This window comes from Carassius carassius, chromosome 8 (assembly GCF_963082965.1).
Source record: "Carassius carassius chromosome 8, fCarCar2.1, whole genome shotgun sequence".
NCBI lineage: Eukaryota > Metazoa > Chordata > Actinopteri > Cypriniformes > Cyprinidae > Carassius > Carassius carassius.
This window is the reverse complement of record NC_081762.1, coordinates 33,763,169-33,789,678: the sequence shown is the minus strand read 5'-3', so window position 1 is coordinate 33,789,678 and position 26,510 is coordinate 33,763,169. Positions and strand designations below refer to the sequence as shown.

The 26,510-nt window shown below is 42.3% G+C and overlaps 1 long non-coding RNA gene across 1 annotated transcript; it reads left to right on the top strand.

Annotated features, from left to right (window-relative positions):
* The first annotated feature begins 4,639 nt into the window (after positions 1 to 4,639).
* On the top strand, positions 4,640 to 17,832 carry LOC132145724 (uncharacterized). The gene is made up of 2 exons (XR_009434506.1): positions 4,640 to 4,859; positions 17,710 to 17,832. It is a non-coding gene; the product is annotated as an uncharacterized LOC132145724 (long non-coding RNA).
* The last annotated feature ends 8,678 nt before the right edge of the window (positions 17,833 to 26,510 follow it).

Genomic DNA, 26,510 nt, shown 5'->3' with positions numbered 1-26,510 from the left:
GGTTTGGTTAACTAAGTTAGTACTAAAGTGCTAGAAGTTTGTGTTATCCTCTGTGTTGGTAGAGAAGAATTGTTAATTTTTGGTTAATTATCCCAGAGCTTACCCTCAGCACGCACACATTTTTCTGAATTTAGAAGAGCATTAATCAGCAAAATGCGTCTCTACGACATGTCGTTAGCAGAAGTCACACAGCTGATGTCACAAATTCTAACTGAATCTGAATTCAACACCTTTGAGTCTGCTGTTACTTCTGAATTACAACATGTCAGTAAAAGCGATTTGAGGGAAGGTGTTTTGAAAATTCAAAAAAATATTATGGGACCCAAAATAGACTGGTCTATAATCACTAACTGTGTGCAAAGGAAAGAAGAAACTGTCAGTGAATTTACAATGGAATAGTTGATGATCCTGAAAGTGTGCTAGATGACAAGGGGCCATTAGTACGCATCTGGTCAGATGGCCTTGTAGCGGAGTACAGAAAAGCCTTGCCATTCCTAGATCTCACTTGGTCGAACAAAACTCTCAGAAGTACTCTAGACAGTTTAGCTACATGGGAAAGAGATGTGGATGTTAAGACAAAAGTGAGAGTAGCAGCAGCAGCTACATTTAGCACAAGGAAACATGACCATAGATGGCCTAAAAGAGAAGGCAAATGCAATTACTGTGAAAGATCAGGTTACTGGGAGAAAGAGTGTTGAGAGAAGTTGAAAGATAGTAGAAGAAATGTTATGCATAATTCTGCTCCTTCTCAGCCCGCCTACAATCCTGAAGTAATTCCTACAATGACCACAGAAACCTTAGGACAGCTTGCTCAGGTTCTTCTAAAAGCACAAAAAGAACAGGAAAAAAAAACTAATTGTTAGAGTAGCTACCTTTACCCTGTAATCCATCACAATGACAAAATAATTTTGGTGAAAGGTAGCATACAAGAGAAAGAGATTGACTTTTTGCTTGATACAGGTGCAGAAATTACAGTAATTCCTATAAAATTGGCTGAAGGTTTAAACATCCCATACAAGAAAACTAAACTTTGTTTAACAGGTGTAATAGGTGAAGATTCTGTTTTGTATGAAACCCTGTCCATAGATGTACAATTAGGCCCAAAGACTCTGACTACAAAATTGCTATGTGCTCCATTAAATACAGGTGCAATTCTAGGCATGGATCTACTCAGACAAGTACATCTGACTTTAGACATGCCCTCAGAATCTGCTAGCATAAAAATTTCCTCAGCACAAGTTTCTACCAATAATGTAATAACTCCTGAGTATGCTTTCTTACAGAATCATCCAATTTGGGCTAAAGACAAAGATGATTGTGGGTTTTTGACAGGTTTAGAACCAGTCAAATTGACAGGAACTCCACCTCCTGTTACCAAACAATATCCTATCAGTAAGGAAACTATACAGGGGATAAAACCTATTGTGGAAACATTGCTGAAGCAAGGAGTGCTAGTTAAAACAAACAGTCCCTGTAACTCACCCATATGGCCCATCAAGAAATCTAATGGGACATGGAGACTCACCATAGACTACAGAGTAGCCAATAAACATATTGATAAAATCACCCCCCTAGTGGCAGATCCATCTACAATTTGTAATGACTTACCATTCGATTGTAAGGTTTTTTCTGTAATTGATATGTCTAATGGATTCTTTTCTGTACCCTTGCACTCTGACAGCCAGACATGGTTAGCTTTTACAGTTGACTATGAACAATATCAGTGGACACGTTTGCCCCAGGGATTTCAGAATTCCCCAACTTTATACCATCAGGCTGTCAGACGTGATTTGTGTGACCGAGAATGTCCAGTAAAAAAGTCCACTATGATTCAATATGTAGATGATATTTTGGTAGCCTCTACAGATCACGAGGTACATCAAACTGAATTGGCAACATTGTTGGACTATTTGCAGAAAAGAGGACACAAATGCAGCTTTAACAAAGCTCAAATTGCTAAAAACCAAGTCACATTTCTGGGTCAAACAATTGGTGCAGGAAATAGATCTATTACACAGGATCAAACCGCTTCAGTCAAAGCCATACCTCCACCTACGACCATTAAAACACTCAGATCATTTTTAGGAACAGCAGGTTACTGTAGACCTTGGATTGAAGAATATGCCTCAATTGCTCAGCCTCTCTATGACTTGTTGAAAGGCCAGGTTAAAGATTCTGATACTGTTTGTATGGAAGAAATTCACCTCAAAGCTTTCAATGATTTAAAGAGAGTACTATGTCAAGCACCAGCATTAGGAATTGCACAATCTAATAAACCCTTTGTGCTTTATGTACATGAACACTTAGACTTTATGACTGCATGTTTAATGCAAGATCATGGGGGCAGTTTACGCCCAATTCATTACTATTCATGTAAACTTGACATAGTTGCTCAAGGCATGGGCCCATGTCTTAGAGCAGTGCAGGCAGTTCATCTAGCTCTTCAGGCTTCAACAGGAATGGTGCTAGGACAGACTATAAATGTAAGATGTCCTCATGCAGTGTCCGCACTAATGAATCAAGCAAAAGTCACTTCTGTCACCTCCTCTCGCTGGGGAAATTTGTTAACGACCCTCACAGCCCCGAACATTGTTTTACAAGGTGCACCAGTAACAAACCATCCTCATGTATGATGTCTGCAATGACTGAAGTTTTGTTAGAGGATGAAGGTGAAATAACTCACGATTGTGTTACGCTTACATATGCAGCTATGACTGACATAAAAGAAACTCCCATAGAGAATGCAGAATTGGAGTTGTTTGTTGATGGTTCAGCTCAAGTCATTGAGGGAAACAGACGAGCAGGTTATGCAGTAACTTCCACCACTGAAGTTATAGCTTCAGGCCGTCTTCCAGATCATTTTTCAGCTCAAGCTGCAGAACTAGTAGCCTTAACTAGAGCATGCACGATAGCTTCAGGATCGATTGCAAAAATCGTGTTGGCAGACTCCACCAGAAGGGGGACACACAATCATCCCAGGTCAGTGGGTCATGATAAAGTCATTCAGAAACAAGCCGTTAGAGCCTAAGTGGCACGGACCACATCAAGTGATGTTGATTACAGCAGCTGCAGTGTTTTGTCAGGGAAGGAAAACATGGACTCATGTTTCACACTGTAAAGTTGTTCCTCCACCTACAGGGATAGGATAGGACACATGGACCAGTGAGGAGCCCAGGAAAGAACCGAATGCAACAGGCTTCGGGGGCCAATCCTGCGGTGAAGATTCCCTTTTAGGCATTCCCCCACCTACTAGTCCATCCTTACCTCACTGTTCTTTAGGTGTCGCGGTAATTAAGAAATAGGGAAAGAAAGGAACAACAATAGCAGACTCAAATCGACCAGAGGATACAACCCTAGTGTTTAGAGTTTTTTTTACAACAAATGCTGCTCTGTCGTTGTTTGTTTTCTTTCTTACTCTGTGCAGATACCACTTGATGGCTGTCCCGAGGCCCATACACACCGACCTCCTCATCTGTGTATGACGACACCACTTTTAAAAGACAACCAGACCCACAACCGAGCCAACTGTCACGGAAGAAAAAATAAATAAATTAAATACACAACGCAGAGAATCATACACGGGAACTTCAGTCATCCATCAACATGATCAAGATTGCCGTACTAGTAATCATCATGAACATCGCACAAAGTATAGACTCCAGAAACAACATATTCTTAGAGCTGATGAATATGTCAAGAAACTCCTTGTTTGCTGGAAAGAACGTTTGCATGCCACATCCACCTTCTGTAGGAGCAGGAATCCCATGGGTAGCACACCCCATTTCTGACTGTGATACCTGCACTCTATTTGGTGTTGTCACTAATGGAATTTTTAACCAAAGCACATGTCATGACGTGACTATTCCTCAAGCCTCACCATGTTGCATTCCAGGTTTAAGGTCCTGCAATTTGACCTCAACCACACCTGTTATGACAGACTTACTCTTACCAATGACATTTAGTTGGTGTGTTGAACAGCTATCCTTAGACTCTAAAGATTTGGGAAAAATTCCCAGTGCTGCATGTGGTTTCATAATGTCACGGTTGGTAAACCGTGATCTCGGGGTGTTTGCACTTTGTGGTGAAATCTGTGTGTTTCGCGTCTGCACTGATTAGCTTGTGGGCATCTCCGTTAATTGTCATCAGCAACAGCTGTCACTCATTACTCATCCACTATATATTGGCTTGTCTCACGTCTTGTGTTTGTGAGATCGTTGTTATTGGGTCCAATATTATTTAATATTAATGCTTCCACTTGGGCAGATCATTAGGAAACATGGTCTTGGGTATCACTGCTATGCGGATGATACGCAGATTTACATCACCACTAGTCCTGATTTTTGTCGTGTCCTGATTTCACTAGTCGCTGTTTTTAGAACACAGCGGACATGGAAGATTATAATGTAACAAGAGCTCATTCAAATACTGAGGTGCTAAGCCATTCAGAGCTTTATAAGTAATAAGCAAGATTTTAAAATCTATACAATGTTTGATAGGGAGCCAGTGCAGTGTTGACAGGACCGGGCTAATATGGTCATACTTCCTGGTTCTAGTAAGAACTCTTGCTGCTGCATTTTGGACTAGCTGTAGTTTGTTTACTTAGCATGCAGAACAACCACCCAATATAGCATTATGAAAGATTATTTGTTTTTAATTAACTTTGGTTGAATGTATTTTCAATCAACTGTAGGCAACTGTACTTTGTTCGCAATAGTGTAAAACAACTGGCCCATATAATCAACATCAGGTCAATAAATGGGCTCTCCATGGGAGAGATCCTTTCAAGTCATCAAAAGGTTACACTATCATTAACTCTCCATGGGGTGTTATTGTAGTGTTTGTAGCACATTTGTTAACAGGTGTGGGATACACAAATTTATAAAATGTTAAATCTAGGTTCCAATGTAATAGCATATGAACTGAAAACGTTTTGATATACATTTTGAGGTAAATCAGGAAAATCAGGTGTCTGAGATAATGTCCTTTTGTCTTTGTGCTCTTCCTTGCCATTTGGCTTTTTAAGCTTAAGGCACAGCTGTGCCTTTTGTCTCTATGATAATGTGAAGGTATCAGCGATACTGTCAGGTGCCTCTGTATTTAAATGACACTGTTATGCTTCAAGGCTGGGAAGATGCCAGTTACTGGCACTTTCCTGATTGCATTTGCATGCTTTGTTTAAAGTGTCTCCACCTCTACTGTATGGATCCCTCCCACTTGAATGTATATAATCTACAATGTCTTAAGGACAAGTTAGACTTTTGATGACTACAGCGCCACGCAGAGCATTCTCAATAAAGAATCCCGCTGAAGATTACCCAAGAGTCTCCTGGTGTCACGGTTCATTCATTAACTCTCTCTCGTCTAGCGTGTTGTTGTGTGTGTTTGTGTGTCTGTGGGCGTGGTCACTGATCAGCGATGATCAGCAGCGCCAGCTTGGTTTCAATTGTTTGTTCCCTTTATAAGTTCAGTAACCTGTGTTTCATGTTGTCAGATCATTGTTCTCCCTGGTGTGTTCCTGTACCTGTTCCCGTCTGGAGTCCCCGTGTTGTCATCGTTCTTCCCTGGATCTTCACTCAGCACTGGATTACCGAGCACCGTCACGAGGATTATTCACGCACCGGGATTCATTCGAGGGATCATCACTGGACTGAGCACCACCATCCGTTGTCCACCGTAGTCCCTGCGTCGCCATTCCACTCTGCCTTGTGTCCGCCCACCTGTGTTGCTATGCTACTTCGTCATTTCTGACCTTTGTGCTGTATTATAATAAACTACGCTTTGCATTTACATCCTGTTTCTGTCTTTCGTAACACCTGGTCTTCGTTTCTGAGTTCCCAACAGTTTTTGGCGCCGTGACCCAGATAGAGGTGAGTGTACCTCTATCCAAAAGAACCTTTAAAACCAGAACAAATGTGTTATCCTCTGCGCCGTCAGAGAAGAGTTAACAGACAGCTGTAGGGTTTGGTTAACTAAGTTAGTACTAAAGTGCTAGAAGTTTGTGTTATCCTCTGTGTTGGTAGAGAAGAATTGTTAATTTTTGGTTAATTATCCCAGAGCTTACCCTCAGCACGCACACATTTTTCTGAATTTAGAAGAGCATTAATCAGCAAAATGCGTCTCTACGACATGTCGTTAGCAGAAGTCACACAGCTGATGTCACAAATTCTAACTGAATCTGAATTCAACACCTTTGAGTCTGCTGTTACTTCTGAATTACAACATGTCAGTAAAAGCGATTTGAGGGAAGGTGTTTTGAAAATTCAAAAAAATATTATGGGACCCAAAATAGACTGGTCTATAATCACTAACTGTGTGCAAAGGAAAGAAGAAACTGTCAGTGAATTTACAATGGAATAGTTGATGATCCTGAAAGTGTGCTAGATGACAAGGGGCCATTAGTACGCATCTGGTCAGATGGCCTTGTAGCGGAGTACAGAAAAGCCTTGCCATTCCTAGATCTCACTTGGTCGAACAAAACTCTCAGAAGTACTCTAGACAGTTTAGCTACATGGGAAAGAGATGTGGATGTTAAGACAAAAGTGAGAGTAGCAGCAGCAGCTACATTTAGCACAAGGAAACATGACCATAGATGGCCTAAAAGAGAAGGCAAATGCAATTACTGTGAAAGATCAGGTTACTGGGAGAAAGAGTGTTGAGAGAAGTTGAAAGATAGTAGAAGAAATGTTATGCATAATTCTGCTCCTTCTCAGCCCGCCTACAATCCTGAAGTAATTCCTACAATGACCACAGAAACCTTAGGACAGCTTGCTCAGGTTCTTCTAAAAGCACAAAAAGAACAGGAAAAAAAAACTAATTGTTAGAGTAGCTACCTTTACCCTGTAATCCATCACAATGACAAAATAATTTTGGTGAAAGGTAGCATACAAGAGAAAGAGATTGACTTTTTGCTTGATACAGGTGCAGAAATTACAGTAATTCCTATAAAATTGGCTGAAGGTTTAAACATCCCATACAAGAAAACTAAACTTTGTTTAACAGGTGTAATAGGTGAAGATTCTGTTTTGTATGAAACCCTGTCCATAGATGTACAATTAGGCCCAAAGACTCTGACTACAAAATTGCTATGTGCTCCATTAAATACAGGTGCAATTCTAGGCATGGATCTACTCAGACAAGTACATCTGACTTTAGACATGCCCTCAGAATCTGCTAGCATAAAAATTTCCTCAGCACAAGTTTCTACCAATAATGTAATAACTCCTGAGTATGCTTTCTTACAGAATCATCCAATTTGGGCTAAAGACAAAGATGATTGTGGGTTTTTGACAGGTTTAGAACCAGTCAAATTGACAGGAACTCCACCTCCTGTTACCAAACAATATCCTATCAGTAAGGAAACTATACAGGGGATAAAACCTATTGTGGAAACATTGCTGAAGCAAGGAGTGCTAGTTAAAACAAACAGTCCCTGTAACTCACCCATATGGCCCATCAAGAAATCTAATGGGACATGGAGACTCACCATAGACTACAGAGTAGCCAATAAACATATTGATAAAATCACCCCCCTAGTGGCAGATCCATCTACAATTTGTAATGACTTACCATTCGATTGTAAGGTTTTTTCTGTAATTGATATGTCTAATGGATTCTTTTCTGTACCCTTGCACTCTGACAGCCAGACATGGTTAGCTTTTACAGTTGACTATGAACAATATCAGTGGACACGTTTGCCCCAGGGATTTCAGAATTCCCCAACTTTATACCATCAGGCTGTCAGACGTGATTTGTGTGACCGAGAATGTCCAGTAAAAAAGTCCACTATGATTCAATATGTCGATGATATTTTGGTAGCCTCTACAGATCACGAGGTACATCAAACTGAATTGGCAACATTGTTGGACTATTTGCAGAAAAGAGGACACAAATGCAGCTTTAACAAAGCTCAAATTGCTAAAAACCAAGTCACATTTCTGGGTCAAACAATTGGTGCAGGAAATAGATCTATTACACAGGATCAAACCGCTTCAGTCAAAGCCATACCTCCACCTACGACCATTAAAACACTCAGATCATTTTTAGGAACAGCAGGTTACTGTAGACCTTGGATTGAAGAATATGCCTCAATTGCTCAGCCTCTCTATGACTTGTTGAAAGGCCAGGTTAAAGATTCTGATACTGTTTGTATGGAAGAAATTCACCTCAAAGCTTTCAATGATTTAAAGAGAGTACTATGTCAAGCACCAGCATTAGGAATTGCACAATCTAATAAACCCTTTGTGCTTTATGTACATGAACACTTAGACTTTATGACTGCATGTTTAATGCAAGATCATGGGGGCAGTTTACGCCCAATTCATTACTATTCATGTAAACTTGACATAGTTGCTCAAGGCATGGGCCCATGTCTTAGAGCAGTGCAGGCAGTTCATCTAGCTCTTCAGGCTTCAACAGGAATGGTGCTAGGACAGACTATAAATGTAAGATGTCCTCATGCAGTGTCCGCACTAATGAATCAAGCAAAAGTCACTTCTGTCACCTCCTCTCGCTGGGGAAATTTGTTAACGACCCTCACAGCCCCGAACATTGTTTTACAAGGTGCACCAGTAACAAACCATCCTCATGTATGATGTCTGCAATGACTGAAGTTTTGTTAGAGGAAGAAGGTGAAATAACTCACGATTGTGTTACGCTTACATATGCAGCTATGACTGACATAAAAGAAACTCCCATAGAGAATGCAGAATTGGAGTTGTTTGTTGATGGTTCAGCTCAAGTCATTGAGGGAAACAGACGAGCAGGTTATGCAGTAACTTCCACCACTGAAGTTATAGCTTCAGGCCGTCTTCCAGATCATTTTTCAGCTCAAGCTGCAGAACTAGTAGCCTTAACTAGAGCATGCACGATAGCTTCAGGATCGATTGCAAAAATCGTGTTGGCAGACTCCACCAGAAGGGGGACACACAATCATCCCAGGTCAGTGGGTCATGATAAAGTCATTCAGAAACAAGCCGTTAGAGCCTAAGTGGCACGGACCACATCAAGTGATGTTGATTACAGCAGCTGCAGTGTTTTGTCAGGGAAGGAAAACATGGACTCATGTTTCACACTGTAAAGTTGTTCCTCCACCTACAGGGATAGGATAGGACACATGGACCAGTGAGGAGCCCAGGAAAGAACCGAATGCAACAGGCTTCGGGGGCCAATCCTGCGGTGAAGATTCCCTTTTAGGCATTCCCCCACCTACTAGTCCATCCTTACCTCACTGTTCTTTAGGTGTCGCGGTAATTAAGAAATAGGGAAAGAAAGGAACAACAATAGCAGACTCAAATCGACCAGAGGATACAACCCTAGTGTTTAGAGTTTTTTTTACAACAAATGCTGCTCTGTCGTTGTTTGTTTTCTTTCTTACTCTGTGCAGATACCACTTGATGGCTGTCCCGAGGCCCATACACACCGACCTCCTCATCTGTGTATGACGACACCACTTTTAAAAGACAACCAGACCCACAACCGAGCCAACTGTCACGGAAGAAAAAATAAATAAATTAAATACACAACGCAGAGAATCATACACGGGAACTTCAGTCATCCATCAACATGATCAAGATTGCCGTACTAGTAATCATCATGAACATCGCACAAAGTATAGACTCCAGAAACAACATATTCTTAGAGCTGATGAATATGTCAAGAAACTCCTTGTTTGCTGGAAAGAACGTTTGCATGCCACATCCACCTTCTGTAGGAGCAGGAATCCCATGGGTAGCACACCCCATTTCTGACTGTGATACCTGCACTCTATTTGGTGTTGTCACTAATGGAATTTTTAACCAAAGCACATGTCATGACGTGACTATTCCTCAAGCCTCACCATGTTGCATTCCAGGTTTAAGGTCCTGCAATTTGACCTCAACCACACCTGTTATGACAGACTTACTCTTACCAATGACATTTAGTTGGTGTGTTGAACAGCTATCCTTAGACTCTAAAGATTTGGGAAAAATTCCCAGTGCTGCATGTGGTTTCATAATGTCACGGTTGGTAAACCGTGATCTCGGGGTGTTTGCACTTTGTGGTGAAATCTGTGTGTTTCGCGTCTGCACTGATTAGCTTGTGGGCATCTCCGTTAATTGTCATCAGCAACAGCTGTCACTCATTACTCATCCACTATATATTGGCTTGTCTCACGTCTTGTGTTTGTGAGATCGTTGTTATTGGGTCCAATATTATTTAATATTAATGCTTCCACTTGGGCAGATCATTAGGAAACATGGTCTTGGGTATCACTGCTATGCGGATGATACGCAGATTTACATCACCACTAGTCCTGATGTCCATTGCTCATTAATAGCTTTGCGTGGTTGTTTAGCAGAGATCAGTAACTGGATGCATAACAACTTCTTGAAGCTGAATGGCTCCAAAACTGAACTGATGCGGATTGGTACAGTGGCAGCCACACGTAAGGCTGAGCAGATCAGTTTGATTGTTGATTCCTGCACGGTAATCCCCACTTCACAGGTGCGAAATCTTGGTGTCATTTTTGATTCACAATTATCATTTGAAGCACACATAAAACACATCTCTAAAACTGCATTTTTCCACCTGAGAAACATAGCTCGACTTAGACCTTTTCTCTCTTTTGCAGACACAGAAAGGCTTATACATGCCTTCATAACAACTAGGTTAGATTATTGTAATGCCTTGTTCTCTGGCCTTCCAGCTAAATCGTTGAGCAAGCATCAGTATATACAAAATTCTGCCGCTCGTGTGCTCACTTGTACTTCTCCTCTTGAACACATTACACCGGTTCTTTCACAATTACACTGGCTTCCCGTAAATGCGAGAATTGATTTTAAAATTCTTATTTTAACATACAAGGCACTTCATGGGACTGCACCTGAGTATCTTTGTGAACTCATCAGCCCTTATATTCCATCACGCTCTCTTCGCTCTACTAACTCTCTTTCACTTAACCAGCCATCATGCAAGCTAAAGACCATGGGGGAAAGAGCCTTTTCATATAAAGCCCCTAAGCTATGGAATGTACTTCCTCTGCACGTCAGAAATGCACCAACGTTGGATGATTTTAAAATGTTGATTAAGTCACATTTATTCAAGACTGTCTTTCTATAATGAATTGTTGTATTGCTTTTGGTGTTTTGTTTTACTTTATTTATTACTTTATTACTGTAGCGCTTTGGGTTAAGCGCATTACAAATAAAATGTATTATTATTATTATTATTATTATTTGTTTAATGTGGTTTCCCTGTCTGTCTGCTTTAGTGTTGTATGCGTTGGATGTCTGTGTTTACCTTTGAACCTCATCCACTCTTCGCACGTTCACTCAGCCACGGACATTTACCTTCGGCTCTATTCCCCGCAGTTCCTGTGCCATCCTCTCCTGCTGTCTACACGCCGTCATCATTAGGATTACTCACCTTCTCTCCGCCACCATCAGGATTCCTCACCTCCTCACCACCACCACGGAGTGTCGTCGTCTCAACATCATTGTTTGTTTGTGTATTTATCTTCATCTCATCTCATCTCATTAAACTGTTAATCTCGCATCTGCTTCCAGACTATCCTTATACCCACCGTCACATAACGATCTTACCAACATGGAAGCAGCGAGCACCAATACCCTCACAGTATGCATACACCACAGCGTCAAAAGAGAATGGATCAACAGCAGGAGAGCATCTCGAACACCGGACGCGCTGTCCAAGCGCTGGTGGCACAGGTGTCCGAGCTCACCCAGCAGATCCATCAACTCACGTCTCCCACTGCGCCCATCGCACCGCCTGCGCTGTCCGTCCCCCGGGAGATTCCCCAGGACCACTTCCGGCCAGAACCGCGACTTCCGACGCCGGAGAACTATGCGGGTGAGCCAGCGTTTTGCAGAGCGTTCCTAACCAAATGTTCTATGCATTTCGCACTACAGCCCCGCACCTTCGCTACGGATGAATCTAAAGTAGCGTTTACGCTCACATTGCTGTCTGGCAAGGCTGCCTTATGGGGGACGGCGGTGTGGGAAAACCACCACCCGTGTTGTGCCTCGTTCCACGCCCTTTCCGAGGAGATGAGGAGGGTCTTCGACCATGCCACGACCGGCAGGGAAGCCGCTCATCGACTCTCGGAACTCCGGCAAGGCTCTTCCTCTGTCACCGATTACTCCATCAAGTTCCGCACCCTGGCGGCTGCATGCCAGTGGAACGAAGCGGCGGAGTGGGATAGATTCCTGCATGGGTTATCCGACCGTGTTCAGCAGGAGATCTACCTCCTCGAGCTGCCCCCCACTCTCAACGGACTCATCGAACTGGCTTTACGAGTTGACGCACGGATTAATTGCTTGGGCCGCCAACCCAGTCCTTCAAGATCTACCATCTCTCCTGCTAGGGGGCACTTGAGTCGAGAGAACACGGTCGGTTCTGTCGACAACCACGAGCCCATGCAGGTGGGTAGAGCTCGGCTGTCCCAGAGGGAGAGGGAACGGCGGAGGTCCCAAGGACTGTGTTTGTACTGTGGAGGCTCTGCTCATAACACCTACTCATGCCCGGTAAAAGAGCCAGCCCGGTAGTAAATTTGAGGCTACTATCGGGTGGGATCTCCGCTTAGAAGTCCTCACCTACATCATCGACCCTCCTTCCGGTGAAACTGCGGTGGAAGAATCTACATCACGAGTGTCATGCCCTTCTGGACTCCGGAGCTGAAGGTAATTTCATTGATTCTTCACTTGCACATCACTTGAACATTCCTGTCCTTCCTGTGTCTCTCCCCATCCATGTCACCGCACTCAACGGCCAGGAACTGCCTCACGTCACGCACCATACAGAACCCATCACACTGATCACGTCTGGAAACCATCAAGAAACCATATCTTTTTTTCTCATGGACTCCCCTGCTGCTCCCATTGTTTTAGGTCACCCCTGGTTGTCCAAACATAATCCACGAGTGGAATGGGGTTCTAACACTGTCACATTGTGGAGTGAAAGATGTCATGAGTCTTGTCTGGTTTCTGCTTGTTCTGTTGTCCCTGTTTCTGTCTTTCAGAAGAAGAAAATGGTTTCTACACCTGAAGGAAGTGTTCAGTAAGTCCCGTGTTGCTTCTCTTCCTCCGCATCGTCCCTACGACTGTGCTATAGACTTAGTGTCAGGTAAGTCTCCGCCTAAGGGCAAGTTATACTCTCTTTCTATTCTTGAGAGGGAGGCCATGGAGAAATACATTTCTGATTCCTTAGCCTCTGGGTTCATCCATCCTTCCTCTTCTCCAGCGGGGGCGGGGTTCTTTTTTGTGGGTAAGAAGGATGGTTCTCTGCGACCTTGCATTGACTACCGAGAGCTGAACAACATTACTATTAAGAATACCTATCCTTTGCCACTCATGTCTTCAGCTTTCGAGAGGTTGCAGGGAGCATCCATATTCACAAAATTGGATTTACGCACTGCTTATCATTTGGTCCGCATCAGGAAGGAGATGAATGGAAAACCGCCTTTAATACCCCTAGAGGGCACTTTGAGTATTTGGTGATGCCGTTCGGGCTCTCCAACTCGCCCGGGGTTTTCCAAGCACTCGTGAATGACGTATTGAGAGATATGGTAGATCAGTTTATATATGTTTACCTGGATGACATACTGATTTTTTCTTCATCTCTCCAGGAACATGTTCAACACGTCAGACGAGTGCTCCAGAGGTTACTTGAGAATGGGCTTTTTGTCAAGGCGGAGAAATGCGTATTCCATGCACAGTCTGTCCCCTTCCTAGGGTATATCGTTTCGTCCGAGAGAATACGTATGGACCCTGACAAAGTTAAGGCTGTGATAGATTGGCCCTCGCCAGATTCCCGTAAGGCCCTACAGCAGTTTCTGGGGTTCGCCAATTTCTATCGACGTTTCATTCGTAATTTCAGCCAACTAGCCTCACCTCTGACAGCCTTGACCTCTCCCAGTAATCCGTTCAGGTGGTCGGACGCTGCTGAGGCTGCGTTCACTAACCTCAAGAACCGCTTCATTTCGGCTCCCATCCTTGTGGCCTTTGATCCCACACGGCAGTTTGTGGTGGAGGTCGACGCGTCAGAGGTGGGGGTAGGAGCAGTGTTGTCCCAACATGCTGCTTCAGACGATAAGGTACATCCTTGCGCGTTTTTCTCACATCGACTATGTCCTGCCGAACGTAATTATGACATTGGCAATAGAGAGTTGTTGGCGGTCAAACTAGCATTAGAGGAATGGCGTCACTGGTTGGAGGGTTCAGGGGTTCCCTTTATTGTTTGGACCGATCACAAGAACTTAGAATACATTAGAACTGCCAAAATTCTCAGTTCCAGGCAGGCTCGGTGGGCACTTTTTTTGTCGTTTTGAATTTACCCTATCGTACCGCCCGGGTTCCAAAAATGTCAAACCCGATTCTTTGTCACGTCTTTTTGATCCCTCCGCCCGTCCCGTTACTCCTGAGTGTATTTTGCCAGATTAGTAGTCTCAGCACTCGTATGGGAGGTCGAGTCGAAGGTCAAGACGGCCTTAGAAGGGGTAACGAACCGTTTATTTGTGCCGGAGGAGTTAAGGTCCGAAGTTGTTCAGTGGGGTCATTGTTCTAATATGGCTTGTCACCCAGGGATAAGTAGAACTAATGGGTTAGTTAGACAACGATTCTGGTGGCCACGTATGGCTCGCGATGTCCGCGATTTTGTTTTGGCTTGCTCAGTTTGTGCCAGTGGTAAGTCATCTAACCGACCTCCTAATGGGCTTCTTCAACCGCTGTCTGTCCCTTCGAGACCATGGTCACATATCGCTCTAGATTTTGTTACCGCCCTCCCGCCCTCTAATGGCATGACGGTCGTTTTGACCGTAGTGGACCGGTTCTCGAAGGCGGCACATTTCATTCCCTTGCCCAAATTACCGACAGCCAAGGAGACAGCGGTCACTGTTCTAGATCACGTGTTTTGGCTTCATGGCCTCCCGGTAGACGTGGTTTCGGACAGGGGATCTCAGTTTATATCCAAATTTTGGAAAGAGTTTTGCAAATTGTTAGGAGCGTCTGTTAGCTTGTCTTCGGGTTATCATCCCCAAAGCAACGGACAATCTGAGCGAGCCAACCAAGATTTAGAGAGGACGTTGCGATGTTTGGTCTCCAAGAATCCTTCTTCCTGGAGTTAACAACTCTCTATGGTGGAGTACGCCCACAATTCATTGCCAGTGTCAGCTACGGGCCTCTCTCCGTTTCAGTGTAGCGTAGGGTACCAGCCACCAGCGTTTCCCAGTCTGGAATCTGAAGTCGCGGTCCCCTCCGCTCACGCGTTTGTCCAGAGGTGTCACCGCACCTAGACCAGAGCCCGCGAGACTCTGCTCCGGATGAGGGAGCGCACTAAGGCCAAGGCCGATCGCCACCGGTCAAAGCCTCCCGTCTACGTCGTGGGTCAAAAGGTTTGGCTTTCTACCAGTAACATTCCTCTGCGATCCGTTTCTAATAAATTAGCTCCCAAATTTATCGGCCCGTTTACTATCACCAAGATCATTAGTCCGGTGACAGTCCGCCTCAAACTACCTCCGGCATACAGGAGGATACACCCCGCCTTTCATGTGTCCAAAATTAAACCCGTGTTTTATGCACGTATTAATCCGCCTACTCCGGTTCCCCCACCGCCGCGTCTTGTAGACGGGGAACCGACATATTCGGTTAATCGTATTCTGGACTCTAGACGGAGGGGACGCGGATTCCAGTATCTGGTGGACTGGGAAGGTTACGGTCCGGAGGAGAGGAGTTGGGTACCTGCTAGGGACATATTGGATCACTCCCTTATTGATGACTACAATCAGCAGGTAGGCCTTTCTGGGAACTCCAGGAGGAGTTCTTAGAGGGGGGGGGGGTACTGTCACGGTTGGTAAACCGTGATCTCGGGGTGTTTGCACTTTGTGGTGAAATCTGTGTGTTTCGCGTCTGCACTGATTAGCTTGTGGGCGTCTCCGTTAATTGTCATCAGCAACAGCTGTCACTCATAACTCATCCACTTTATATTGGCTTGTCTCACGTCTTGTGTTTGTGAGATCGTTGTTATTTGTTTAATGTGGTTTCCCTGTCCGTCTGCCACGGACATTTACCTTCGGCTCTATTCCCCGCAGTTCCTGTGCCATCCTCTCCTGCTGTCTACACGCCGTCATCATTCGGATTACTCACCTTCTCTCCACCACCATCAGGATTCCTCACCTCCTCACCACCACCACGGAGTGTCTTCATCTCAACATCATTGTTTATTTGTGTATTTATCTTCATCTCATCTCATTGCACTGTTAATCTCGCATCTGCTTCCAGACTATCCTTATACCCTCCGTCACACATAATTAAAAAGGGTAATGTCACTGAAGACAAATTTCATCATCCACACGACAAAAGAATGAGGATGTGGAAGTATGTATTAGGCAAACTCGATCATTCCCTAAGCTATTTAATTTGAACCAATGGTGCAGGATTTCCCCCCCAACAGGCATGTTTTGGCTATGCGGAACCTCAAATCTATAGTGTGCTACCGGTGAAGTTGAATGGCAGGTGCACCTTAGTCTATGCCCTACCTGCAATCAGAGAAAATGTGAAATCCACTCCAGTCCTAATAACAGACAACACCACCTTTCAAAATATTCCACGTTTAAGTGATTCAGCTCCTACCACGAACACAGAAGATCACTGCATTCCAGGACTCACTTGTGCACAAACATGGTGGTCCAGAACTCTTGGAACATTAATCCCATCTTATGGTGTCATACGAGCCCTGGATCAAGTTAGAAGCTTATCGAATTCTGTACAGAAACTGGCCAATGATACGGCTTTGGCCTTGGGTAACATCACAAACACTCTTGCTTCACACAAGATAATGATCTTACAGAACAGAGTTGCCTTGGATTACATTCTTGCAATGCAAAGGGGAGCATGTACCATTATCGGACCTGAGTGCTGCACCGGTTTACTGGATCCAACAGAGAACTTGAACAAAATTCAACAAGACATTATTGAACTTTCATCAAAATTACACCAGATGACTGAAGACAATTTGTCATGGTTCGGAAACCTGTTCGGAAACCTAGACAGACCCTAGCTACATGTTTGTTTCTGTGTCAACATGCCATTCGTCACTACAGACAATCAACACAGAGCAAGTGCTATGTGCCTGTAACGATCACAGGTTACAAGAATGAACTTTTAAATGTTCAATTTTTATTATGTGAGAGTTATTACAACTCTCAACTGGAGGACTGTGGGATTACAAATTTATAAAATGTTAAATCTAGGTTCCAATGTAATAGCATATGAACTGAAAACGTTTTGATATACATTTTGAGGTAAATCAGGAAAATCAGGTGTCTGAGATAATGTCCTTTTGTCTTTGTGCGCTTCCTTGCCATTTGGCTTTTTAAGCTTAAGGCACAGCTGTGCCTTTTGTCTCTATGATAATGTGAAGGTATCAGCGATACTGTCAGGCACCTCTGTATTTAAATGATACTGTTATGCTGATGAGATCAAGGCTGGGAAGATGCCAGTTACTGGCACTTTCCTGATTGCATTTGCATGCTTTGTTTAAAGTGTCTCCACCACTACTGTATGGATCCCTCCCACTTGAATGTATATAATCTACAATGTCTTAAGGACAAGTTAGACTTTTGATGACTACAGCGCCATGCAGAGCGTTCTCAATAAAGAATCCTGCTGAAGATCACCCAAGAGTCTCCTGGTCTTCTTTTCTGAGTTCCCAACACAGGTATAAAGGTATGTTCTCACAGACAGTACTTTGGGTTAAGATTCTTTGAAGGATGACATGCTAACATCACTGCTGAAGAACTGCTACACTGCTACCTTCAATAAATTCTTCTCCCCACAAGAACTTTGGTCAAGCTTACTTATTTTATGTATTAGAGAAATCTAGTAGATTGGAGAGCCACCCAAACTACTTATCAGCCAAATACAGCAAAATCTAACAATTTGGTGAGCCAGCCATGAGAGACTGACAAGAAGAAAACTCACCAACTGCAAAAAGAAGTGAACAAAAGAGTTTTGGAGATTCTACAGTTTTTGTGTTGAAGATCAACAGACTGTGTCTGTGGACATATGTTATTTGAATCAACTTGATCCTGTCTCAAAGATTCTAATTTGGTTAGTAGAACTATCAGCTCTCTAAAAATACTTTAAGAACACTTTTTTCATAAGTAAGCGGATCATTTGATGTATAAATGGAGTCTCAGGTGCCTGAAGAGAGCAGTGTCTGAGAATGGCTGATTAAATAAACAAATCGGACAGATAAAAACTAAAGGTTCCTGATTTTGAGCCTCTTGTGTAATACGGTCTTCTGTGTGATATCGAGATGGGTTTTCAGGGCATTAAATGAGTAAAATGAACATGCACAGTCTTTATGTAAACATGGCAATGGGCTAACTTTTGAATAATGACTATGCTGCAATCGAATGTGTGTGAGCAAGTGTGTTCTGGATTGAAATGAGGCTGTACACAGCTTACAGTCCCAAGCCAACCCTCTAAATCACTACACAAAAATCAAATTTACCTGGAACTTGTTCCAATTTTTGTAACTTTCAACTTGCTCTGCAGAAATCCTAAAAACAAATATAATTTAAATGAAACCTAAACCTCAGATTAAATAAATACACATTTAACTCAGTAGCACTATTTTTTTTTAAGAATTATATTTGCAGGAATGCGTGTCTCACCTTAGGAACAGCAATAGGAACAACGTGGACTCAATAGGCCAGTGAAGTTCCAACTACTTTTATGCAACAAAAGGTCGAAGAAATGATAACACAAAGAAAACTGACAGGACACAGATTTTCATCAAATGATGTGCAGCTGACTCCACCTAATAAAAAAACACATTTTCAGAAAGGCCAAACAGTAAGACTGCATATACATGGCATAATTTAATATCCTTTTTTAACAATCTTTAAAAACAAAAGATAACTTTATTTAAAAGAAAAAAAGAATTTTAACAGGCAGTGACAATGTTAAAAATATATAGGCTTAATTCAAATGAAATAACATTTAACTTCAAATTTATAAAACTTGCATCACTGAGGAAATTTTCATTAACACTTTTTTAATGTTAGTCTAATAAGATTATATTTACAAGAACGTTCTTGTCTTACCTTAGGAACTGGAATTGCGGGAAATATGTAGATTCGACAGGCCTGTTAGATTCAGACGACTTTTATGCACTGAGACAAAGAAAACTAACGTTACACAATACACATAACACAAAGAAAATAGATCGAACACGTATTTTCATCAAATAACCTTCAGCTTACTTCACATAGGGCCTATAGAAAAATACACAACTTAAAAAAAGGCCTAACATAAGGACTGCATGTGCACTGCATTATTTAATATCCTAACGTTAGAGACATTTAGATATGTTTTTACACTTCAACTGGTAGCTAATTGTGGAACATTATTTGAAACAGCTTAATACTTGCCTATTTTTGTAGCCATCGAAATAAAAATGCATTTATTTGAACTGCTGTCGAACCCAAGTGCAAGTGTATTGAAACACGTCTGAGTGCACGTTCAACGATGACGTAACTTTATGGTAAAGACCACCCCTAGAGGGCGAAGGATTGACATTAAAATATTTAATTATGGTTGAATCTATTTTTCAAGTTCCCTAAACTCTTTAACTTTAGTGTAGTTGTAAAAACTCAAAAAAATATTTACTGTTAACTTAAATCTATGATAGATGTTGAATGAACTCAAAAATAATAGTTAGCTAAACTTTTTTGGCAAATTTTGAGTACCAGGTACTTTCCATTATAAGTTACTTATAATATTTGTGTTTACAGTGTGGACATTTCAACTTTAATTCATCTATGGACGTCTTCACGAAGCTAAGCAAAGTTATTTAATTTTACTGCCTAGTGCTATTTTGGCGAACATGCTTCAGACACTGTTTATTGTAAAAGCTATTGTTCAGTTACGTTGCGAGGCATGCTATCGTATTACCACACTGGTAACTCAGTTAAATATACCCACAAGCCTCGTTAATCTGTGGTCAAGGCTGTCGATATTAATGGCTGCTGCTTCAGGCTCATCTATTGGGGATGCTTTCATCAAACATATCTGACTACTTGCATAGGAGGGATTCATGCTTTTGCTGGCTCAACTGTGAGCCTCTGCTGACTGAGCACGCACCTGATCAAACGGTCAAGGCTTCATACGTGTTACATTCGCCGTCGTACAGGGTAATAGTACGGGTGTTCGAATCCTCGAAAATGCTGGAAATTAATCCAGTGTTTTCAGGGTTAATTATATAAGTGCTTGGATTTACATTTACATTACATTTACATTTATTCATTTAGCAGACGCTTTTATCCAAAGCGACTTACAAATGAAGACAGTGGAAGCAATCAAAAACAACAAAAAGAGCAATGATATATAAGTGCTATAACAAGTCTCAGTTAGGTTAACACAGTACACGTAGCATGGGATTTTAAATAATATAATAAATAAAAAGAAAACAGAATAAAAAATAAAAATAAAAAAGAATAGAGCAAGCTAGTTAGAGGTCTTTGCACACACACACACACACACACACACATACATATACAATTGCATAATGAATGAAAAGAAAATAGAATATAAAAAGATTAGAAAGGTAGTTAGATTTTTTTTAAGAATAGAATTAGAATAGTGAGTGTTAAAGTTAGAGGGTCAAATAAAGATGGAAGAGATGTGTTTTAAGCCGATTCTTGAAGATGGCTAAGGACTCAGCTGCTCGGATTGAGTTGGGGAGTTCATTCCACCAGAAGGGAACATTTAACTTAAAAGTCCGTAAAAGTGACTTTGTGCTTCTTTGGGATGGCACAATCAAGCGACGTTCACTTGCAGAACGCAAGCTTCTAGAGGGCACATAAGTCTGAAGTAACAAATTTAGGTAAATGGGTGCAGAGCCAGTGGTAGTTTTGTAGGCAAACATCAATGCCTTGAATTTTATGCGAGCAGCTATTGGAAGCCAGTGCAAATTGATAAACAGAGGTGTGACGTGTATTCTTTTTGGCTCATCAAAAATTAATCTTGCTGCCACGTTCTGAATTAATTGTAAAGGTTTGATAGAATTGGCTGGAAGACCTGCCAAGAGGGCATTGCAATAGTCCAGCCTGGAGAGAACAAGAGCTTGAACAAGGAGTTGTGCAGCATGATCCGAAAGAAAGGGCTTGATCTCCTTGATGTTGAATAAAGCAAATCTGCAGGATCGGACAGTTTTAGCAATGTGGTCTGAGAAAGTCAGCTGATCATCAATCATAACTCCAAGGCTTCTAGCTGTTTTTGAAGGAGTTATGGTTGATGTGCCTAACTTGATGGTAAAATTGTGATGGAACGATGGGTTTGCTGGAATCACAAGCAGTTCTCTCTTGGCAAGGTTGAGTTGAAGGTGATGGTCCATCATCCAGGAAGAAATGTCTGTTAGACAAGCTGAGATGCGAATAGCTACCGTCGGATCATCAGGATGGAATGAGCATAGCAGTGGTATGAAAAGCCATGTTTCTGAATGACAGAACCTAATGATGCCATGTAGACAGAGAAGAGAAGTGGTCCAAGAACTGAGCCCTGAGGCACCCCAGTAGATAGATGTTGAGACTTGGACATCTCACATCTCCAAGATACTTTGAAGGACCTATCTGATAGGTAAGACTCAAACCATTGAAGTGTGGTTCCTGAGATGCCATTTGCCAGTAGGGTTGATAGGAGGATCTGGTGGTTAACCGTGTCAAAAGCAGCTGACAGATCAAGCAGGATAAGTACTGAAGATTTGGATTCTGCTCTTGCCAGTCTTAGAGCTTCAAGAACTGAGAGCAAGGCCGTCTCAGTTGAATGTCCACTTCTGAAGCCAGATTGGTTGCTGTCAAGGAGATTGTTGTGTGTGAGAAATGTAGAGACTTGTTTGAACACAGCTCGTTCAAGTGTTTTTGCAATAAAAGGAAGAAGGGAAACTGGTCTGTAGTTCTCTAAAAGAGATGGGTTGAGGTTGGGTTTCTTAAGCAGTGGAGTTATACGTGCCTGTCTAAATGATGAGGGAAAAACACCAGTGTGGAGGGAAGTGTTGATGATGTGAGTGAGTGCAGGTACAACTGCAGGAGAAATGGCTTGAAGGAGATGAGATGGAATAGGATCAAGCTGGCAAGGGCAAGTTGTAGGGTGATTAGAAAGGATGAGTTTTGAGAGTTTTGAGTGAAGAGAAGGATGTAAATGAGTGTAAGTTTGCTGGTGATATGAGCTTGACTGATTGTGGTGTGGAAAATTGTGCACTAATGTGTTTAATTTTATTAATGAAAAACGTTGCAAAGTCGTCAGCTATTAGAGATGAAGCAGGAGGGGGAGGAGGAAGACAAAGAAGTGAGGAAAATGTTTTAAAAAGCATGCGAGAGTTAGATGAATTGTTAATTTTGTTATGGTAGTATGTCATTTTAGCAGAGGAGACATTAGCAGAGAAAGAAGATAGGAGTGACTGATACACAATAAGGTCAGTAGTATTTTTGGACTTAAATAAGTGCCTGAAAATGCGCGCATTGGGTTAATATTTGCTTCTTACTGAATGGGTAACCATGGTTAATTTTATAAGCAGCTCTGCTCGAGTCTGCGCCTGTGGCTGTGGAGTGCTCTTTTAACACGAGCCCGCCGATAAAGAGAAAGTCTGCTTGGTTTGTTTTCCATGGGAGAGCGTGCGCTCGAGCATATATATATAAAAAAATAAATTAAAAAAATTCCCTGATCAGTCAAACTACATTCTAAGACCGCAATACATACAATCATATGCAGGGTTCCCCAGCATCAGGGTAGGTATTATTGGCATTATACTGTATAATCACACACGGTGTTGAATGCTACAGTCATGTCAGATCATGTGTCACTGGACTGGACTCTCTCGAACATCGGCATCACAACAGCCGAACGATGTAAACAAGAATTAATTTGTGGCAAAGTCCGCAAAATGCAGTGGAATCATCAGTCATCAATCTGGGATATGTTGCACATTCTGTAAATTAAATTCTGAATGGATTAACCATCTGTTATGCTACAAAAATCACATATCGAAGGATGTATGAACATGATGTGTCATTCTCCCACAAACATTAATCGTTATTGTGACAAAATCTAAGGACATCATTGTTGTAAGGACATTCATACAAACTGTTGTACCGGTCCAAATGCGCCGTCTGTTGGCAATTTGATGATTTGTCTAGAACAATGAAATTGCTAATGCACCTTAAAATCCAAACGTTTACAAGTAAGGGTGTCCGTGGGGTATCAGTGCATATGCTTAACTAAGGTAAGAGTATTTATGCAAAAAAAAAAAAAAAAGGTAATTTACCCAGTCTAAAGTGCTGGAAAATGAAATGTCTTTGAAAGTGCTTGGATTTACTCGAGGACGTAATAACCCTGGTGTACCTTTCTCTGAACAACAGAGGGCGACAAAGACTAACCATCCTCTGAAACCATCGGGAATCACTAGTGAGAAGTACTGGCTGCATCCGATCTAAGCAGCTGACTCGCTGAGGATCATGCGTGTTCGACTCACCAGCACTGTGCAAACCGATCGCAATCTGACTGAAGCAGTGCATACCAGGTAGAATATTGTCTGACTGAGACTGCGCCGACACACATGACCGTCAGGTGTGGCATCAATTTTCGCGAGAGTGTTTTGAGAGCAGCTGGCTGATTCAGCCTGCAGTTTCTCCAGAGTGACAGCTGGAGTGCTGATGACGCTGATGCCACAATTCTGCATTTAGAACAGTAAAAGCTTTTAACGTATTCAGCTGTTGTATTGAGTCACGTCATCATCCTACACCGATCAAAGCATATATACCACTCTGTATTATCATTTAAAAAAAACATATGATCATGTGAACTTTATTCTTGAAATATATGGCACCGTATTAAGCAGTGTAGTGTATCTGTGCTCACGAAATGTTCTGAAACGCCTGCGTATTTGACAATTATGCATTTTATTTACTTCATAGTGATAAGTATGTGAGCACCGCGTGAGTGCCATTAACAGGAGCAGAGTGTCCGGCTGACATGTCTGTTTCTCCTCATGAACCGATTTTGGACAGGCTTCTGAAGCAGAGTAATGGTCTACAGCTGATCTACAGCTAAATATAGAAGCGTTGGTTATAACCAGTGGATATTTTGTACTACGTACATTTAATAATAATAAAATACGACACTGACCGCAAGGGAAAGAGGGGAATGAGGAGGAGGATGAGAAGAATGAGGAGGAGGATGAGAAGGAAATAGAGAAGGAGATGAAGAATGAAGAGGAGGATGAGAAGAAGGAAATGGAGAATGAGGAGGAAGATAAGAAGAATGAGGAAGAGGCTGAGAAGGATATGGAGAAGGAGATGGAGAATGAGGATGAGGATAAGAAGGATGAGAAGGATGAGGAGGAGGATGAGAAGAAGAAAATGGAGAAGGAGTTGGAGGATGAGAAGAATAAGGAGAGGAATGAGAAGAATGAGGAGAAGAATGAGGAGGAGGAGGATGAGAATAATGAGGAGGAGGATGAAAAGAATGAGGAGGCGAATAAGAAGGAATGGAGAAGGAGATGGAGAATGAGAAGAACGAGGAAGGAACTGCTGTTTTCTCCAGCTGGAGAGAAAACCCTCGCTGCTATGTAAAAAAAAGGGGGATTCTGTTTATTAATGGAGATGGCGAAGTTGAATGAGAAGGAGATGAAAAAAAAAAATTATATCACCCCTTGCCGCGATACCTGAGGGGGCCACTGTTATCCCTCAAGCGAGGGACGAACTCCCCCTCAGAAGAAAGAGACTGCTGTTCTCTCTAGCTGGAGAGAACACCCTTTGCTTCTATAGCTGCAGGGGACTGCTGTTCATCCATCAGCAGAGGATGAACACCCCTGCTACTTAAATTGAGATGGAGAAGGCCAACTTGAATGAGAAGGAGATGAGAGAGAGAGAGAAAAAAAATATATATATAAAGGAAAAGGGGCTGCTGTTTTCTCCCGCTGGGAGATCACCTGTTGCCGCGATACCTGAGGGGGCCGCTGTTATCCCTCAAGCGAGGGACAAACTCCCCCTCAGAAGAAAGGGACTGCTGTTCTCTCCAGCTGGAGAGAACACCCTTTGCTATCCTTCAGCAGAGGTTGAACACCCCTACTACTTAAAATAAGAGGGCACTTGCTATTCTCTCCCTCGCGTTTCATAGGTGAGAATACCCCTCTCCTACCATAGGCTGCATTAAGTACATCTCATAACATTATCTTTCTCTTTTGCAGGAAGGAAACAAGGACAATTTCGGGGGTCTTCATGCTACTCTCCTACAACTCATACCAAGCTCAGGGACATGCTGCTAATTTGCAGCAAGAAAATACCCCTTCGCTGCTATTACTAGCTACCTTAATTATAGAGAGGCCCGCTATTTTCTGCCTCAATAGAAGGGAGAATACCCCTTCGCTAGCCAGTAGGCTACATTAAGGATATCTCAATAACACTGTCTTTTCTATTGCAGAATTTGAACAAGGTTGGTTTTGGGGGGTTCTTCTTCAGGCAGTAATACCTCTCATTATGTTTTGGGGGTTAATGTTAAAGCTCTTGTATGTTCAATTATTCTGGGAGCAAGAACCCCGATAAGGAACCATACCGCCAAATATAAATTGTGTTCAATAAACTCAAGTAAACTTGCCAAAGTTGTTCCTGTCTGAAATCGAGCGCAGCGTTAGTTCAGTCAGGCCACAGAGGCAAGGCTGTGAACAGCTGATGCGGTCAGCTGTCAAATCGCTCCAATCACCACCTCTCTCCTATTAGACACGGGACATATAAATACGTGGCACTACTGCTCGGTAAGTATGCTCAACGGCTCACAACACTCTCTCCCTCCCTCCCTCCCTCCCCATTATAAGCATGAGCACACGACGGCGAACCTTCTGGCTGTCGTCTTCTTTGTTTCAGATCACTAAGGCTTCCAAAATCTTAGATGGTATGGACCTCACTGCTGAGAGACACCCATCTTCATAACCAGGCTACAGGATAGACGTCCCACTGTCACAGCTACATGATTATCACTGTTTGCTTTAAAGACTTTATTAAATGTCTTAATTGTTATGTATTTTTCAATTAATGGTTCCGGGCAAGAACCCCAATAAGGAACAATACCGCCAAAGATAAATTGTGTTCAATAAACTCAAGTAAAATTGCCAAATTGGTTCCTGTCTGAAATGCAATTTTTAAAAATCTAATCATTTTTTGTATAATAAATACATGAGAACTATTTGCTCGAAACTAATATGGTCATGCAGTTACATACAATTGCATGTAGGCACATAAGTACACCCCTACAAAGATCCGCACAGTTGGTCAAACTCACCATCAGGACTGGACAGGAAAGAGGGTGCTTCTTCAGGTAGGCTTTGGGATTTTCTTTTTCCTTCAACACATGACATATTTCTGGTAGGATAATGTACTTAGAGCAAAAATGCCTCTAATGAGACACATGGATTTTAAATGCATAACATTATTTGATACGTTGGAGAGGTTATTTAAAGTA